Genomic DNA, 17,589 nt, shown 5'->3' with positions numbered 1-17,589 from the left:
ACGATAACACGTTTGGTAAGCCAGAAAAAGCGCAAGAACGAAATACGGGTGGCGACGCCTACTCAAGTTCCCGCACCTGGTGGCTCTGACTTCTTGGATTTTGATGGCATCTTATAGGGCCTACTAATTATATATAGCGGTACAGATTGACTACAATGCGTTCAAAAGGAACCAAATATTAAACATGGCAAGTTTTGGGAACCTTTATTCAGCCAACGCGGCCCAAATGCAAAAACATACTTTGGAATCCCTGACGTCACGCTGACGTACTGGCGCTGGGGTTTCGGCGCGAAATACTGATACTTGTACCTTCATTTTCTCATCTAATAATCAAACTATTTTTTTGAAATGACTGCCTGCAGGGTTCTTAAACAATGCTTCATTAGTCTAAACGGATTTATTGTTTCGCTTTAGTGTCCTAAAAAACACTTGGAATAAATTGTGGCTGAATCACTCGAGAGGCCGAACACTTCGCAGCTGGTGTCACATGATGTTGCTTTCTATGTCGCAGAGAGATTCCAGTAGAAGACGCCATGGTATGTCCCCGTGGCCAATATTCAATTTGAATGCAGCATTCATTTTACATGAACATATATTCGCAGATGTCTGTGTCCACTTCTGTATTGTGTAGATGATCAATCCCAAACAAGGGAAACAAATTGCATTTTTTGCTTTTCCTGGTGCCAACACCAGGAAATAAGCAAATCAGCTTTCACTGTTGTTCATTGCAGCACTTTAAGTGTACACTTTGAATGTTTACAAGCGGGGACTTATGTGGTCGACATCCCCTTGAATGTTATACTTCCAACTTCCCAGTTTTAACTTAAAACATCTGTGTAATCAATCAGTCAAGCAATCCAGCAACTTTACTTCAGCACAAGAAGCGGTAAACCATCAATCAGGCTGGACGCTGCTTGAATATTGTTAAAAATCAAATGTTGAGTTTTATTGTGGCGAAGCAATTCACAGGCCATCGGAGACACTGTAGCAAAAGTTTTTGAATAATTGATAACATATGTGGTTTTTTAATTGCATACAAAGCATGGTAAACGAGTGTTTTTGCCATTCCACCCCCATCAGAATTCAGCTACTTAGCTAGTCCGTCAGGTTAACAAGCACTATGTACAGAATAATACAGAGCAATGGATATGTCGTGAACAAACACAACACAAAAGAGCCAGCTTAACAAGTTTGTATGGTCAGAAACTGAACACAAGTGGGAAGGAAGTGTGTCGCCATGTCGAATTTATTTATTTGTGGCACACAAGTAGAGAGCTATGTACATGCAGAGTGCAGTATAAGGACAAGATATCATAGAAATTTTCATACTGAAGTACATTTAGAAGTGCTCGAAAACACAAAGCAACATAGAAGAAACCTGGTAAAGAGATTCTACAGATTGGGGTGAGGGGGGGGGGGCGCAGATGCATTGAGTGTGATCCAAAGAATTGACACCTTAAAAATTGTAGGTGCATGTTCCACGTGTTTTGAAACATTCATTCATGCAACTACTGGTGCCTATTCTGTTTTCAGCCCCGAACCCACATCCAGACATGCCCATGGCGACTGCATCGCTACCAAGCTCTGCTGGATCTTCCGTTGCTGCAAGCACCTTTGCTGATGGTGAAGCATCAACCTCTAAACAGCTACAGTAAGATCAAGCGATTAGTTCTCCACTTATAAGCAATGTTAACGAGACCTTCTATAGGAGACCTGCGCAAAGCTGATAATCCTGTGCTGCAGACCGGCGACGTTGGTTTTCAGCGGCCACTATGAGGGATAGACACGGTTAGAGTCTAATAGGCTGCTTGCCTGCACCACCATGTGCTTGTATATTTTGTGCTGTTTCTCCAGCATTCCTTCACTGAAAGGAGTGGGACAGAAAAAATTGTGACTCACTTTTTTTATAGTTTTTTGGATAACTGCGGACCAAGACATTACGGTTTAGAGCTTCAATCCCCCGAGAGCGCAACAAATATTTACCGAAACCCAAAGTTTCACAGCAACCCATCAGGCCGGGGAAATACATATTGAGGAAGCATGAAAAGATGCACCGACCAAGATAACTAAAAATTTAATAAGATTTCGGCTCCCTATAAGGGAGCCTTGTCCACAATAAAACCCATAACAGAGAGACAGCGTATTTAAGTGCATTTGAGGACGTGACACAAGCAGCAAGTATACACCAAGGTCGATTCAAATAGGTAGCGAAGCTTCGGGCGAAAAGCGGTTCAGTACAGATTGTCACCGACATCAGCATGGGGGGTTATGGGAGCAGCGATTGAAGCGCGACTAGGTTTGGAGGGAACAAACATTGGAAAAGAAAAACGCGTTTTTTAATTCAAACGAGACACAGTTCGATTCATTGAACGAAAATAAAATTCCTAGTCAATTTTATATATTCGTGACGAGTTAAGAAAATACAAGTTTAATTTTATTATTATTAATAAATGCATTTCTTTTCAGCGCCCATCGCTACAGGGGGCGTTGACGCCACTATCACTCGCAATGCAATGCACGTCTTGAAATGGGCAGAAAGGCGCACTCGTATCACCTGTTGAAATACGCCCCCCTCACAGTTTGCGCTTTCTTGCTTGTCGAAGTTTGTCTGAATTTGGTGACGCGGGTAGCTTAATTGCTTCTTAATCTGTTCAGTGAAAAGTAGTGAGTTACGACCGCCAGATAATTGTGTAGTTGTTTTCGTGCGACTGCGCTGGCCGACGGGCTTGGCATCCAACAATAGGATCAGCACTCTACACCTAAAGCTTTCGTCGGCCTCCAAAGAAAGTATGTTCTGTGCAGGGATGCGATTTCGACAACCGTACGGCTGGTCTTTTCCTGCATCGCTTTCCACGCTGAAAGCTCGAAACGCCCATCAAGTCGAATGGCGGGGCATTTGAATATATAGCTCCAAAGGAAGAACAACAAAACAACTTTCGCGCCTTCCAAAACAAAATGACGTCACTTCTGCTTTTAACGGACATGGCGTCACATTATTTTTTCTTCCGCCGGAAGTGTTCCCACCACATACAGATGGCGCTAAGCCCCATGGACCGCCGATGGACCGCCATGTTTTGAACGTACGGGCTCGTATGGAAGCTTCGCTACCAGGTATATTTACCTTGTATACACCTTTGGAAGTGTCGTGTCATTCCTATTCAATGTGTGCGCTGTGGTCCGTATGCGCAAGGATTCTAGATGTAGGCGTGACACAAGCTTCTTTTCCTTGGCGAGAAGACGTGCACTTGCCCAGCCAATTTTGTGACCTGTATATTCCACATGTTCAGCAAGGGCACTCGAGACCACGTCCTTTTTCCTGACGTCATACTCATGCTGTTTTACGCATTTCTTGAAGTCACCTGCCTAGCCGATATACTTGTAATCACAGTCATTGCTCTTTATGACATCGACTGCATCGGAGAACTTTTTCTGTGGCAACTTGTCTTTTACGTTTACTAAATGGTTCCTTAGTTTGCGTGTTGGCACATGCGCAATTGTGGCATCGTACCTGCTCGTGATACGGGCGATGGTCTCACTAGTACAAGGAACATATGGAATGCGAGTTTTCTTTTTCGCAGGCGAGGTCGAACGCAGGTTTGCTGGGAGCGACACTTTTTCCATACAGAGGACAAAAAGGACGGAGGGTAGCCACGGGTTCTTAATTCTTCACAGATGCTCTCAGTAGCACTCGCACAGTCCTCGTGTCTTGTTCAAACGGTTTTTGATTGCTGTGGCTGCGCAGCAGGAACAGACCTTTTGTGTGAATGCGGATTTACAGAGTTAAAATGCAGGTACTGGCGTGTATGTGTCAGCTTCCTGTAGACGTTGAAAGACAGGCCAGATTTAACCCGCTTGACAAGAACATCAAGAAACGGTAGACAACTGCTTGCTTCTTGCTCGACAGTTTAAACGGAATCGCCTTTTCCACACTGTTAAGAGGAGCATTGAAGTCGGTGGGACAATCCTTTTGTATTATGCAGTAGCAATGGTATACATATCTCAGAAACAGCTTTGGAGAAGGGGCGAAAGTAGCGAGAACGCCCAACGTTTGGTGTCCTCCATGACAAAAGTTCTTCACCCAGAACTCTTGTCATGGAGGACGTCGAATAGCTAATTCTCCAAATAAGTAATTATATTATATTTTAATGTGACCAGTTCAAAACGCATGTCAAGTGCAACTCAACTTCGGACGTAAAAAAGGGAGTGTCTTCACACTATAGGGACGGGTCGTGGCTCTATTATGCTTCCTGACACCGCTGCGGCATACAGAAAGGCTATGGCCATGCCACCAAAGCCCAGTCATTTCAGCACTTGACGAGACAAGAGCGAACAGAGCGTGTTCCCCTGTGTTTCCTAGAGCAGCAAACATTTGGAAGGGCCACACTGGATGGCCTTCAGCCACCGAACAGGGCTCACTGGCAGGGTCTTCCATGTGTTTGTGATAGTACCACGTGACTGTCACTGTCACTTTTGGCGCTGCGGTGAGTCTCCCTTTTTGACATCCGAAGCCTTGCTGCACTAGATGTGCATTTTGAATTGGTCGCATTAAAATGTGCTCGAATTAATTATTTATGGTACTCTTGAGAAGGGGGTAGAGGCTTTATGTTTTAATACTGAGTCATCAAGTATCTAAAGAAGCAACCAATGTGGGTCACAAGCTTCTTGTGTCCGTGATTCTTGAAATGTGGCATGCCAATCGACTGCTGCCTGTCACTATGCAAGCAGTGTGTCTGTGGGGAAAGTTTTTATAATTTACATAATTACGCAACATTAAATATTTCTTGTGGTGCACCAACTCCGTCTATGAACTTCACAGCTGCATGACCATAAAACCGTTCACACATATTTCGCATTATTTGTGACGGAGGCGTCATTGCAGGTCAAACATGCCAGACATTGCTCTCAATCATCCTAGATTTCTAGATTCTAGATATAAAGTTTGTAAACAGGGATGAAGTGCCTCAGACAAGCTGGCCAACGTTTCGATAGGAGGACCTTCTACTACAGAGCCACCATAATTACTTACGTCACTAGCCTAAAGCCATGTAGATGACAGCAGTCATGTTTGTTGACCCAAGAATCAGATGCTAGGCAACTGTGGTTGTGACTAGCAGCCAAATACTGTATGTGTTTGCAATGATACATTTCAGCCATGCTAGATCACTACACCAGTACGCAAGTTATCACAGCATTCCGAACATCTTGGTTTACTTCTCTCTTTTTCGTGTACTTTGCACTGATGGAACCGTAATGACAGGATATTCAACAAAGAAGTTACGGTTCTTGCAGTCAAAGCCCTGCCGCTATTCTCCCATTGTAATATTAAGCAACAATATTTGTGATGCAGGTGCTGGAATGTGATAAGTATTTCACCCATCTCACTGTAGGGAACCAAGCTTGCCTTTGCAGGGTCGTTTCTTGTGACGTACTCACTATGTGCATCTCAGAACACCACAGCGAGCTCAGTGAGACCTGTGAGTGCATGCAATCAATAACCTGTTTCTACGCAAATCCTGCACTCACACGCTCATCTGCCCATTAGAAAAGTGGAGCGAACTTAAGGTTGCCATGAGTGTGCACAAAGTCTACATGAAGTTGCACTGTACTGCCATCCATCGTTTAATCCTTGAGGGAGGCACCCGAGATGGTCTTGACACATCAGGTTTAATAAATCTCGCTTCTTTTTTGTTGCAGACCCTATTCATTTTATAATTTTAGTGATGACATTTAGAAATAAGGTGTTGGAAAGAAGACATAGCATGATGGAATGATTGCAAAAGGCTACTATACCCTGAGCGCTCACTTTGCCAAACATTGCTGAGAAGCGAAAATTTTCTCTTTCTTTAGTTTCTCAAATTAGATTAATTGTGCCAATGTTGGGAGAATTACAGCAGCTTCCAACATGTAACTTTCTTTTCAGCTCTTGCGTGGAAGCCACGGTTCCGGCCAGTATAGAGACAGAGAAGGTAAGTGTAGTGCATTTCTGAAAAATTCTGGGTGACCAGCAGAGGGCGCCACATATGTGCACCTTGTATGTGGTTATGTCCCATGTTCGTTTGTAAATTGAAGCCAGTATACAGTAAAGTTATTGGCACAATAGTACTACTCTGGTAATTACGACATTGCTTGACCATGTCCGTCTGATCTTGTGTGCATATAGATCTGTGTAGTCGTCATTATTTAGCTCCTCAATATCAAACAAGTTTGTAATGCTAGTAGACTTTCGTTAATTTGATTTTTAATTTAATTGGATCCCAGCAAGCGCCCATGAATTTCCATGGGCAGGAACTTCGATGAAACTTTCAGCGAAGGCCAACGCTGGGATTGAAATATTTTCGATCCCAAGATTCGCCTTCGCTCAACAATTCAAACTTGACCAATTAGCACGCACGCACCTGACCCTTATGGGGACCCAACAGCGACCCTTCTAGTGGCAGCTTCTGCCTCGGAACAATTAGGGGACAATGAATGTGTTGAACACGTCATCTCCCGTCTAAAACGCCTATTTCCGGCCTGGGCTAGGAAGCTTTTCAGGTAATAATCATAGCTCAAAATGTCTCATTACGGTATTTCCCCAATCCTAACGAGTGCCTTTTTAGAGTGCACTTCTTAGGTACCCGTTCCTGCGTCGGCATCCCTCGGCGTAACCGAGCGAACGAGCACCACGAAGGATGAAAGAGCGAACGCGGAGCGCAGCGGTGGATGAAAGACGACGAGAGCGAAAATGGTGCGAGGAGGAAAGCGGAGGAGGATAGTATGGCCAAAGCGTGAGGAGAAAAGCCTGACGCTGCGCAAGACGGGCTCTGGGGCGACGATGGCTACGAGATGGTGCCAGAGTAGGGCGCGTCGTCTGTTCAGCAATGACGCCACCGATACAATATATGAAAGCGAGCGCTGCGTGAGGGGAGGTGTGTCTGCGGAGGCCGCTGTGAATCGCGCCCATGTGTCACCCACGTACGTGCTGTCTCTCACGATTTTTCGATAAGCAAGGCAGTCGCGCCACATTGCGCACGTCTGCAGCGCACGTGCTGCACGAGACAGATTGTCCGCGCCAGTTAATATATAACGAAATGAAAATACGTATAGAGCTGCGCTCAAGTTTCGCATTAGAGAGTATCGTAATCGAAGGTGAATTGTATTTTTCAAAAATATTGGGCCGGAAATTGCCTGCGTGGTGCAGTCGGAGACAAAACCAAAAGCGCATTCGTGGCGTTTGTATGCTTTAGCGCATAACATAAGCGTCCTGCGGCAAAGCCGACATCAAAAATTTGCGTGGTGAAGTTCACTTTAAAAAACTGGCCGCCGCTGCGCAACGTATATTAGACCATAGCCTGCGCCCCCTCCCCCCCTTTTTTTTGCTAGAACATCGGGTGCGCGTCAGATTTCTACCTTTTCTAAGGAGACTTAATGTTTCTTCTGCGCTAGTTTTGCCTATATAAAAAGTGGGCGCGCACTTGATTCCGTGGCGTATTAGAATAGGGCAAATATTGCCGTATGAATCAAGTGTTCTTAAAAGCGCGGTAAACACGAAGACGAAAGGAGCACACACGAAGGGACGGGTTAACATGTGTTCCTTTCGGCTTCGTGTTTAGTGCGTTTTTATGAAAACTGTCAAGATGAACGAACTCGTCCAAACCGAAGTATTGTTGAATCAAGTGTCTTTTGGCATTCTCTTTTTTGGGGTTAATTCAATTCGCCGGATAATTCGATCAATTTCGTCCGTTCCGTCAGGTTTGAAATAACGAGTCGACCATATGCTATTAATTAATGCTTTGAATTTACAATTTATTGATGTCTCAGATACTAATACTGTTTTAAGCAGCATTGTATTATTGATAAGTACTCCTGGCACTATGAACAGTAGTGTTAGTGCCTAATACTTTATAACTACTGCTGATGTTTATAGCCTGCCATCTGTGGTCGTTACAGCCCTTTTATTGAATCTGTCATGATGTATATTGTAACTGCAGCTGCACATTGCATATCTCTTGATGGTGTCCCTATGACTATTCACATTTTAAACAAATGACAGCTAATCAATAGGGGCACATTTCGTCTCAAAGCTGCTGTGGCTGCATTTTACTCGAGGTGTAATGCAAAAACACTTGATTGCTGAGCATTTGGGTGCATGTTCAGATACTATAGGGAATCAAATTTAAGCCGGGGTTCTCCAGCGTGGTGTCTCTGAAAGCCTCTATATTGTTTTGAGATGTCAAACCCTGCCTATCAATCAATCAATCAATCAATCAATCAATCAATCAATCAATCAATCAATCAATCAATCAATCAATCAATCAATCAATCAATCAATCAATCAATCAATCAATCAATCAATCAATCAATCAATCAATCAATCAATCATCGATCAATCCTTTGTCTCAGCTTGGCAGCCAAACAATCCGACATTTCTGTGACTTACACGCTCTTATTTGTAGGCAGGAAGCCAGGATCGCGAGACCACCAGCAAGCCATCACAGGTGCGGTGCAAAGGGAGCCCTCGGACTCCACTTGGACAACTCAGCAAACGTGGAAGGGCCCCAGTCATTACACCTAAGTTTGATATCCGGCAAGTGCAGCTTTTCATTCAAAACATCATTGATATGAATGATTGGCCTAAAACGTGAAAAGGGGCACTGATTTGAGCCTTACCAAAGAAACAAAATACAGCATTCTATATATGAGATGTAGCGCAAAGGCACAATCACAAAGAAGACAGACAGATAAATCACTAGCACGTCTGACGTGTCTGTGTGTCATCTTTGTGATTTTGCCTTCACGCTACAATATGTCGTTAAGCAAACACCATGTAGCCCAAGAAGTCCTCCTGCAGTATATACAAGATGATTTGGCAAAGACATCAAGGAATTATAAAAGAAGTACATTAGAGGTAAAGCAACTTTTCTGCAGCTTCACATAACTTACCCTGGCATACATTAATAGTGTTCAACATGGATTTGCTGAACCGCCGATTAACATTGCTTTTATTGTATTTATAATGCACTCTGATGCGCTCCCAATAAGCCCACTTCTAAAAGCATTTGATTTTAATGACCGTGAATTCCAAATGCATTGCCATCAGCTAGAACATTCACCCTGATATTCAAAATTAAAAAAAAAAATCTATAAATGCGAAGGCCCTCATTGTTCAGTCATCTTGTTTTCGTGGTTAAGAAAAGAAGTTAAAGTAATTTGTTCCCAATTAAAAAGGTAAACTTACTGTACTTGAGCGATAGTGTAACCACAGAGGTCACTCATCACTGCTCTCGAAGGCCTCGTTATCACCTAAAGCAGCACAGAGCACCTAGTCTTCGACGCTATTCATGGCAATTGAGACGCCGTAATCCTTGGCTTGCCTCTTAATCTTATTGTGGTATTGACACATAAAACCCCAAGATCTAATAAAACCGCATTTCTTAACTAGTGTGCTGAATCTAAGCTTCCGACACGTTATACCAGTTGGCGGATACACAACAATGCCACTAGTATAGTGACTTTATCCTCTGTTCGCAAGCAGCGAGACTCCCAGTGCAAGATCTGCAGCAGGAAACTTGGCTATAACACCTGTTCTTATTTTCTATCCTTTCTTTAAGTTATATGATATAGATAGCAGGCAACACTCTGAAGGCTACAAAGAGATCGATTTTCCTAAACATGTACTCACATTCACCACCGTTCAATACCGCATTAAAGGCAACAAAATCTTGGACCGTGTGAAAAGCGTAGTTTATTATGATGCAGATATGAAGGAGCCTCTGTGCAAAATTTGATGTTTGAAATACAAGCGGAGGGCGCATCCCGAAAATCTCGCAAAAATAGCCATTTTAGATGCGAAAAGGAAATCGCTGACAATTACGATACTCCGTAATGCGAAATTTGAGCGCAGCTTTATGTGTTTTAATTTTGCGATATATTGGTTGGAACGGAGCGAGTGCGGCGCAACAGCAGCCGCCGCAAATAGACCTCTTAGACGACGCGTGCTACTCTTGCACCATCTCGTAGCCATCGACGCCGCAGAGAGAGAGAGTGTGTGTAGTTGTGAAAAAGAAGAGGTGCCGCAGAGCCCGTCTTGCGCGGCACTACACTTTCCTTCTAACGCTTACACCATACCCTCCTCCTCCGCTTTCCGCCTCATGTTAATGCTGCGCCCTCCTCCTCGTGCTCTCTTCGCTATCGCCATTTTTCATCTGCCGCCGCGTTCCGTGCTCGTTTTCATCCTTCGCTGCACTCGTTCGCTTGTTTATGGCGACGCCGATGCTCGCTGCAGCAACGAGCGCCTAAGAGCTGCGCTCTAAAAAAATATCTGCCATTACCACTTGCTGCGAATGACAAATGAGCTAATGTGCGGCTGCTTGGCATGACGTCTGCAATCTTGGAGGCCATGCTACTGCGTAGCGTAGATACGCGGTAGCCACTAGGTGACGGGACGAGCCCTCTCCCCGTGTGAGACACCCAGACTACCGTGTACAACGATTGTTCTCTGCGGTTCTCCAAGAAAGCTAGTAAAACATAATTAATTCGGATGTCACACAACCAAAACATATTCCCGAATTAAACTAATGTCGAATTATCACCGGTATCAAGAAAACAAAGCTTACTACATCAACATGCTTTTACTTCCTTAATGAATCGGCAAATATTGTATCCATTCCGCAGAAAAGCAGCACGGAAGCTACAATTCTCGTCATCCTGTGACTGATCAGCGCTCACAGCGGAGATTGCCTTGCAACTTTCTTCGCAGTGCAGTCGCGTCCCACATTTTCATGCATGACGCACGTTTCACCTCCGCACATGCAGGTCCCGATTTTTATCCTTCTATTTTTTATTATTTTGTTAGACATGTAGCCTGTGAGTTCGTCAGGCATATACACTTAAAGAGCCACTGAAATACTTTTTCGTCCCGGACCAGGACGAATTTTTCTTCAACAGCGAGACTTTTCTTTCGAGCAACCCGTATGGGTTTACTTTGTAGCAATTGCGAGGTCTGATTTACTTTCATTAAACCTTCTGATTTACCTTCATTAAAGGTCTGATTTTACCTTCATTAATTACTTCTCTCCACCTTGTGGCTTTCCGCAGAACTATTATGTGAAACTTCTTGTGCATTGTAGGAAAACATTGCCGACTGGTAGAGTTCTGTGAACATGTGAGACACATACTATTGCACTGTATGCAGCAGGTCATTTACAATCTCGTGTCGAAAGCAGTGAAAAATATTTTGCTCTCCCCCACCCCTCACCGCAAGTTAAATAGAGCACAGGCAACCACCCTTCGCCTGTTACAGACCGATACATACCCCTCCCTCACACGCTATCACATCATATACCACGACATCTACCCGAGCCAGAAGTGCCAGATCTGTAAAACTCAATCAGCAACACTCCCCCACATGCCATGGGAGTGCAAACATCAATACCCAGACCCTAATCCCGTGACCCTCTCGTCGAGATGGCACGCCGCCCTGCGCAGCTCCCATCTCGACGACCAACTCTGGGCGACCCAGCAGGCCTACGAAGCGGCGAAAAGGCAAGACCTCTTCGTCTCATCGTGGGAGGCCTAGGCCCAGGCGACTACACTGCTGGTTCTCATTAAAGTTCTCTCTCTCTCTCTCTCCTTCGCATTGTCATAATGTGGTAAAGTGCAAGCAGCCAAGCCCACCAACAGTTATTGGCTGATTTCGTCATCGCGGAGACGTTCTTAAGAGCACTATAATTAAGAGTGGGCAACTATGATGTTAGAAAAGCATTTCAAGATTCCCTTTAAGACGAATACTGAGCACGACTCCTGATTTTGAGATATGCATTCCGAAAGTGTGCGGCAAAATGCACTGGTGTCCCCGTTAATCTCGTCCCGCAGTGTAAAAAAGTGTTTTGTTAAAAAAAGTAAGCGGGACAACAGTGCATTTTACTGCAAGTGTTATTGCGCTTATCTCAAAACTGATGATAGCATAGTTTCAAAATTTGTTCTCAGTAGATGTTCCTTGGTTTTAATTCGTAAATTGCAATATGTGTCTTAAAGTAATTGGTTGAAGGTACAGGAGTGCATTGTTATAATTTAATAGACCAACCTCGCGAGTTTTGCTAAGCTTTTACAGCTGCAAGGCACAGCAGTAATAGTTATAGTAGTACCTGGCGGAGTGAAGGGAACTGTGGTAAACGAAATGTGTTTGTGCCATGACAGAGGTAAGGTTAAAAATATTCTACAATAGGAGCGGAGTCCCCCCAACTTACCCTAAAATGAAATGAAAAAATACCCAAACAGTGCATTGTTTTTGGCATTCCCTTTAATGGTGCCTTGAACCTGACCAAGTGCATTGAGAAAGCCCCAAGGGCTACAGTCATTATGGCACCAGCAATGCCCCAGAGCATGTGCTGTTTCCCGCATATCATATTGACCGCAAATAAAGGCGGGGACAGCGGAAGAGAACACAAAAACGACACGCCCGTGTCGCAACACGCGGCACGCCCGTGTCGTTTTTACGTTCTCTTCCGCTGTCCCCGTCTTTATTTGCAGTCAATATGATATGCGGGAAGCACCAACTAGGCTAAACTGAAGTTTTCGGGTGCTATTAACGTGGTGAAAATGATCTACTAGTACGCATTTTGATTTCTTGTGTAGATAACGTGTGCCCGCTACGCGCTAAGTGCGTCCTGCAGGACCACAAGTTTTCCTGTCCAGTCCTGTTCAAACAGTCCGGCGCAAGGACTAGAATACAGTCGAAGTCACTTATAACAATATTCAAGTGCCACGAAAATTCCACTGTTATGACCGATAATTGTTATAACCGGGTTGCATGAAAAAAGAAATCAAAATGGGGGTTGGCATAGCTGTTCCGAGAAAACTATAATGGCGAAAGGCCAGTTCTTCCCACCACCTTCATCCATCCCGCTTCTGATGGTGTCGATTCGTTTAACTGTTTAACTTTGATCAACTTGCTTTCCGTTTTTTTCTCTTATTTTTTCTGATTACGGCTTCTTCCAGTGAAATTCAAATGCACCAGTGTCTGTACCATTTAAAAACTACATCCCGCTGAGCTGAAGTTGCGCAGCCGTGTTTTCATTCTACAGACAAGCGTAACCCGTGGTGATCATATTGTGCATGCAGAAAAAAGCCAGCAACGGCACGAGAGGCGCGCCAAGGAGAGACACTGCTGTCCCTCACGGGCAGCCCCGTATCAAGCACGCCTCCGGAGGTTCCTGTGCATGTCCACATCGACAAAGGCCAGGTGAGTGGTGTCAAGATGGCAACTTGTCACATAACAAGAGATTGCACAACACAGCAGCTCGCAGTATCTACAATCAAGTGACGATATAGCAAGTTACTGAATTCGCAGAAGTCAATACAGTCGAATCTCGATAAATTGAATGCAATTATAAGGAAGTGAATATAGAATTCCCCATTTCGTCGATATCAGCGTACACGCTCTGAACAAATAAAAATATAATGAAGGTGCCTTTTTGCCGGATGTGAATTCATTATAACATGATCACACTCTATAATAGTTGATTGGCTATGCTTTATTTCAATTAGTACTCCATTGCTGTAATGAAACCAGAAGTGCTAGATCTATGACAATATCGGTTGCAGTGAAATGAATATTTGTTCACTCGGAGTTGTGTGTGGGACCCGTCCACCACAAAAAAAAAAAAAAAGCAACGCAAGACCAGATTACATCATAGTTTTTTCGTTTCTTTGGGGGATTTGCTGCAAGGCATATGCAATAAAAGAAAGAAGTGAACGAAAACACATCAAATACACCCATGTGGCCCTGTGTGATGCAGGTACTGCAACAATGAGCTTGCACATTTCTTGTCTATTATTAAATGTGCATATAGTCCCCTAAAACACGAGGCTTGTTGATCTTGGTCTCCCTAAACACCTTGTTCTACAGCTGACAATCCTGGAACATGTCCCAAGTACTTGGTTCCTACATCTTCGATGGAAACTAATCGCCTGCTGTTTCTGTGGTCCGGTGCGCCGTATATTAGGCTAAAGGTCCTACTTGTAAAAACAGTGTTTATCATCAGCCTATCTATATCCGTTGCAAGCCAAACACCTCTCATAGCAGTCTCAAATTACTGCTGTCTTATGCCACCACCTAATTCTCTACTGCCCTCAAATGCGCTTCCTTCATTTGCCATTCTTTCTATAACTTTAACACACCACCAAATGGCCCTTACATCTTACATGCTTTTCCCAACTACCCGAACTGACAATTTCCCAATAGGTGTCACAAAATATTGGCGGCAATGAAACATTTCATGATTTTTACTGATGCAATCGAACATGCTGTTCTCAGTTTTAATAAGAATTTAAACTGTATATTGCCGCAGAATGTACCAAAGACAGTATGACGCGACGCTCTGTATCGAAACATTGGTATACTGGCATTGCAGATCCACCACGTATCCACAGAATACTGTTCTTAAGTCGGCTGTCATTAAGTGCACCATATGTATTCCTTAACATCGCATTCTTTATAGTTTATAGGCGCTTGTGCTTTATTCTACGTGTAATAACATCTAAGAAAAATTCAGGATTGCAAGTGGCTCTGCTGCGTTGGGAGTGAGTGGAACAGCAGAACAATGGCTTCCCTCATTGCCTCACAGCAATGGATAGTGTGGATCTAAGTTCTAATGACACGTGCAAGCTAAAATTCTTCTCTTTCCGCTCGATCAAGTTTTCTAGAGACAACATGCTCCTGAAATCAAAAGCATGTGCATGGCTAGAGCAGCAGGCAGAACTGCGCATCTTGTTTAAAATGTGTTTCTTGGCTCGGCTAAAAAGAACTTTACTTGCCTTTTATGCGACAAACGCAGTTGGACAAGAAACCATCAAAACACATAGCTATTATTGCGGAAATATTTCAACATTTCAGGAATGAACTGCCTGAACATCAGCTTGATAAAGAGACTTATTTCTTACAACTAGGACCACACTTGTCTGCTTCCCACCAATGCCAGCGTAATGGCTATCGCACTCACTTATCACTCTTTCCAGTATAGGACTTCATAAACACGATCGAGCCTATGGATTAAAAAATTGATAAAAAATATTCCATGACGTTTTACTTGTTACCACTTCAAGCTTGGACACTCTGACCGGTAAGCTTTCCGTTGCACTAAATAATAGCTAGCATAACAATTGCTTGTCGCTCCCTATATTGTCAACTAGAACTTTAATCCAAACCCCTGGCTTCGTATTCCTTAACACTGCCCTATATTTTTTCATTGTGTCATTCACTGCATGGCCCTGCAATGGATTCGATTGAGATGGTAAATGAGTTTTATAGCGGTTAGCCTTCCCATGGTTTTCATTTAATGATTCAAACCATTGATTGGCAATCCAATATGGTATCGCATCAGCAGTGATTAAATGAAGCATCCAATCGTACTACGTTGTGAATTCTTCTGATTAGCACATCCACACCTGTAAAGCTATTGTGATGAAGCTCCAGAGTGCTGAAGCAACTTGTCAGCAGATTTTCGCATCTTGAATAAACCTGTACAGATGATCTGATGGGCCCAGCAAGTACCCGTCCTATAGATGCATGTAATCAATGCCGCCGAGCAGTCGGATGTTCTCCGTAAAAAATTGCAATAATAGTTGTCTTCAGAACAATTTTCTCGCTATGGAGTTGCAAAACATGTTGGGAGCAATTACCATTTTTAATTCTGTCAAAGCGCATAAAACTCATGCCATGTTATACGATTCGTTTAATATATCTGGATATGTGGATTATTACCTGCAGATTCACTAGAATACAAAAAGTCGATGTCCTCATCGAATAGCTATCAGTATAGCAGAGTACCAGTAAATGTAAATCCCTTAACAGAAACATTGCATTAAATCAGTTTCAGTTTTGCAAGAAATACATGATTATCAGAACAAAAAATTTAATATCTGTGTGTAAAACGGAACCTGACACGATACTGTCATGTTGTAGTGAAGGTTAACAACCACAGTGGCACAACGTAAGTAACGAAACTAACTATTTATTAGATGAACCTGTGTCCAGCAAAACAAGTAGCACATCGATAGCGGCAAGCTCACTCACTGATCATCAAAATTTGATCTACAGGTCAGACGTGTCGGCTATTTATACATGACTCATCGACACTCCCAGTGTAACCGCAGGCACTCACATACCTTCAGGGAAGTACAACACCATTCGCGTCGCGCACTCAGTCTGATTACACAATATTCTGCGTGAGCACAGACAACAGATAGCATAAACAACAATCGAGAATGCTCCGATACACGCAGACACGTCTTGCGATGTGTTAATTTTCAACAATTGTTAGCCGGTGATAGGAAAGCGATAAACACGGACGCATGTCAATATTGCGGCACTTCAACAAACAGAATTGCCACTGGAAGCGTGAGATATTTTTTATTATTCTTAATTTTTTTCAAGAAGGAACCAATACACGAGAAGTGCTCAAAGCCTTCCCCAAGCGTTAATTTTTTTTAGATAAAGCAAATGTGAATGATGTGCCGAGCCACCACGCACCCCCCCCCCCCCCCCCTTTACTGTCTTTATAAAAAAGCCCTTGGCACAGAAGGTGCCAAAAAGCTGCTTGCTACAGTCTCTTCTTGATCTTGAACTTTTCTTAAAACAGCGTCACGAGGGTGCATAGTTCTGTGCCCCTACAAATGTTCCTGAGTAAACGAAATTCCTGTTAAATCGACCGTATTACTACAGGCTCTTGAGGTTTTGCTCAAAGCAATAGTACTGCGTAAATTACCGAGCGAGTCTACTGATTTTGTACTAAACCTCAAACATGCAAATCCAGGCTAGATATTTTTGCCAAACTGAGCAGCAAAGGGTCTCCAGTTGATTGTGATTGCGAGTTGGCTGTGCGCATCATAGGTTGGCATAATAAGTGAATACCCTCTCGCACTCGCTCATCAGTACTTTTACAGGCTATGCATTCACTCACACTCATGTGCATTCGCACTCATCGGTACTCACTCGCGTTCCTGATTGCGCCCACTCATAACCACCAACACTGACTCGTATCATAGTCGCTTCTACTCCCACATCCCGGCACTCACTCACATACAGATTCACGCTCACTAACACTCGCCGACAGTCCCCCATGTTCGTACACATCCGGTGAAAGTCGCCATCACAGACTTTCATTCATACCCACGTTAATTGGCACGCACTTCCATTCACTGCCACATCCACTCGCTTGAGAAATGAGTGTGGAGCGATGATGAGTTACTGTAATTGTGGGTGAGTATGCCGACCTACAGTGGACCGTGCCCATACATGGCAATATGAAGATTGCTGAATTACAAACACTTGCTGTGCACTTTCTTGATAAGTATCAGTTTGTGTGACTGGTGTGACCACGTGAAATTGGCATGTTGCCTTGCAATTGCAAGTCAACAAAACCCAGCCGTTGGTTAAAACATGCATGCGCATCTAGAGCATGCCATTTAAATTTGCTCTCGCTGAGTATTTGACATTTTTGCTACGAGAAAATATATATTAAAGGGACACTGATGGCAAATAGTAAGTCGATATGGACTGTTACCATACCATTCCAGAAACCTCGCAGTGCTTGTTTTGTGCCAAGGAAA

The 17,589-nt window shown here is 43.6% G+C and overlaps 1 long non-coding RNA gene across 1 annotated transcript; it reads left to right on the top strand.

Annotated features, from left to right (window-relative positions):
- Positions 1 to 1,539: 1,539 nt before the first annotated feature.
- On the top strand, positions 1,540 to 8,566 carry LOC140215238 (uncharacterized). The gene is made up of 3 exons (XR_011892181.1): positions 1,540 to 1,651; positions 5,921 to 5,966; positions 8,436 to 8,566. It is a non-coding gene; the product is annotated as an uncharacterized lncRNA (long non-coding RNA).
- The last annotated feature ends 9,023 nt before the right edge of the window (positions 8,567 to 17,589 follow it).

This window comes from Dermacentor andersoni, chromosome 1 (assembly GCF_023375885.2).
Source record: "Dermacentor andersoni chromosome 1, qqDerAnde1_hic_scaffold, whole genome shotgun sequence".
Classification (NCBI taxonomy): Eukaryota; Metazoa; Arthropoda; class Arachnida; order Ixodida; family Ixodidae; genus Dermacentor; species Dermacentor andersoni.
This window is presented reverse-complemented; position numbering and strand designations above follow the sequence as displayed.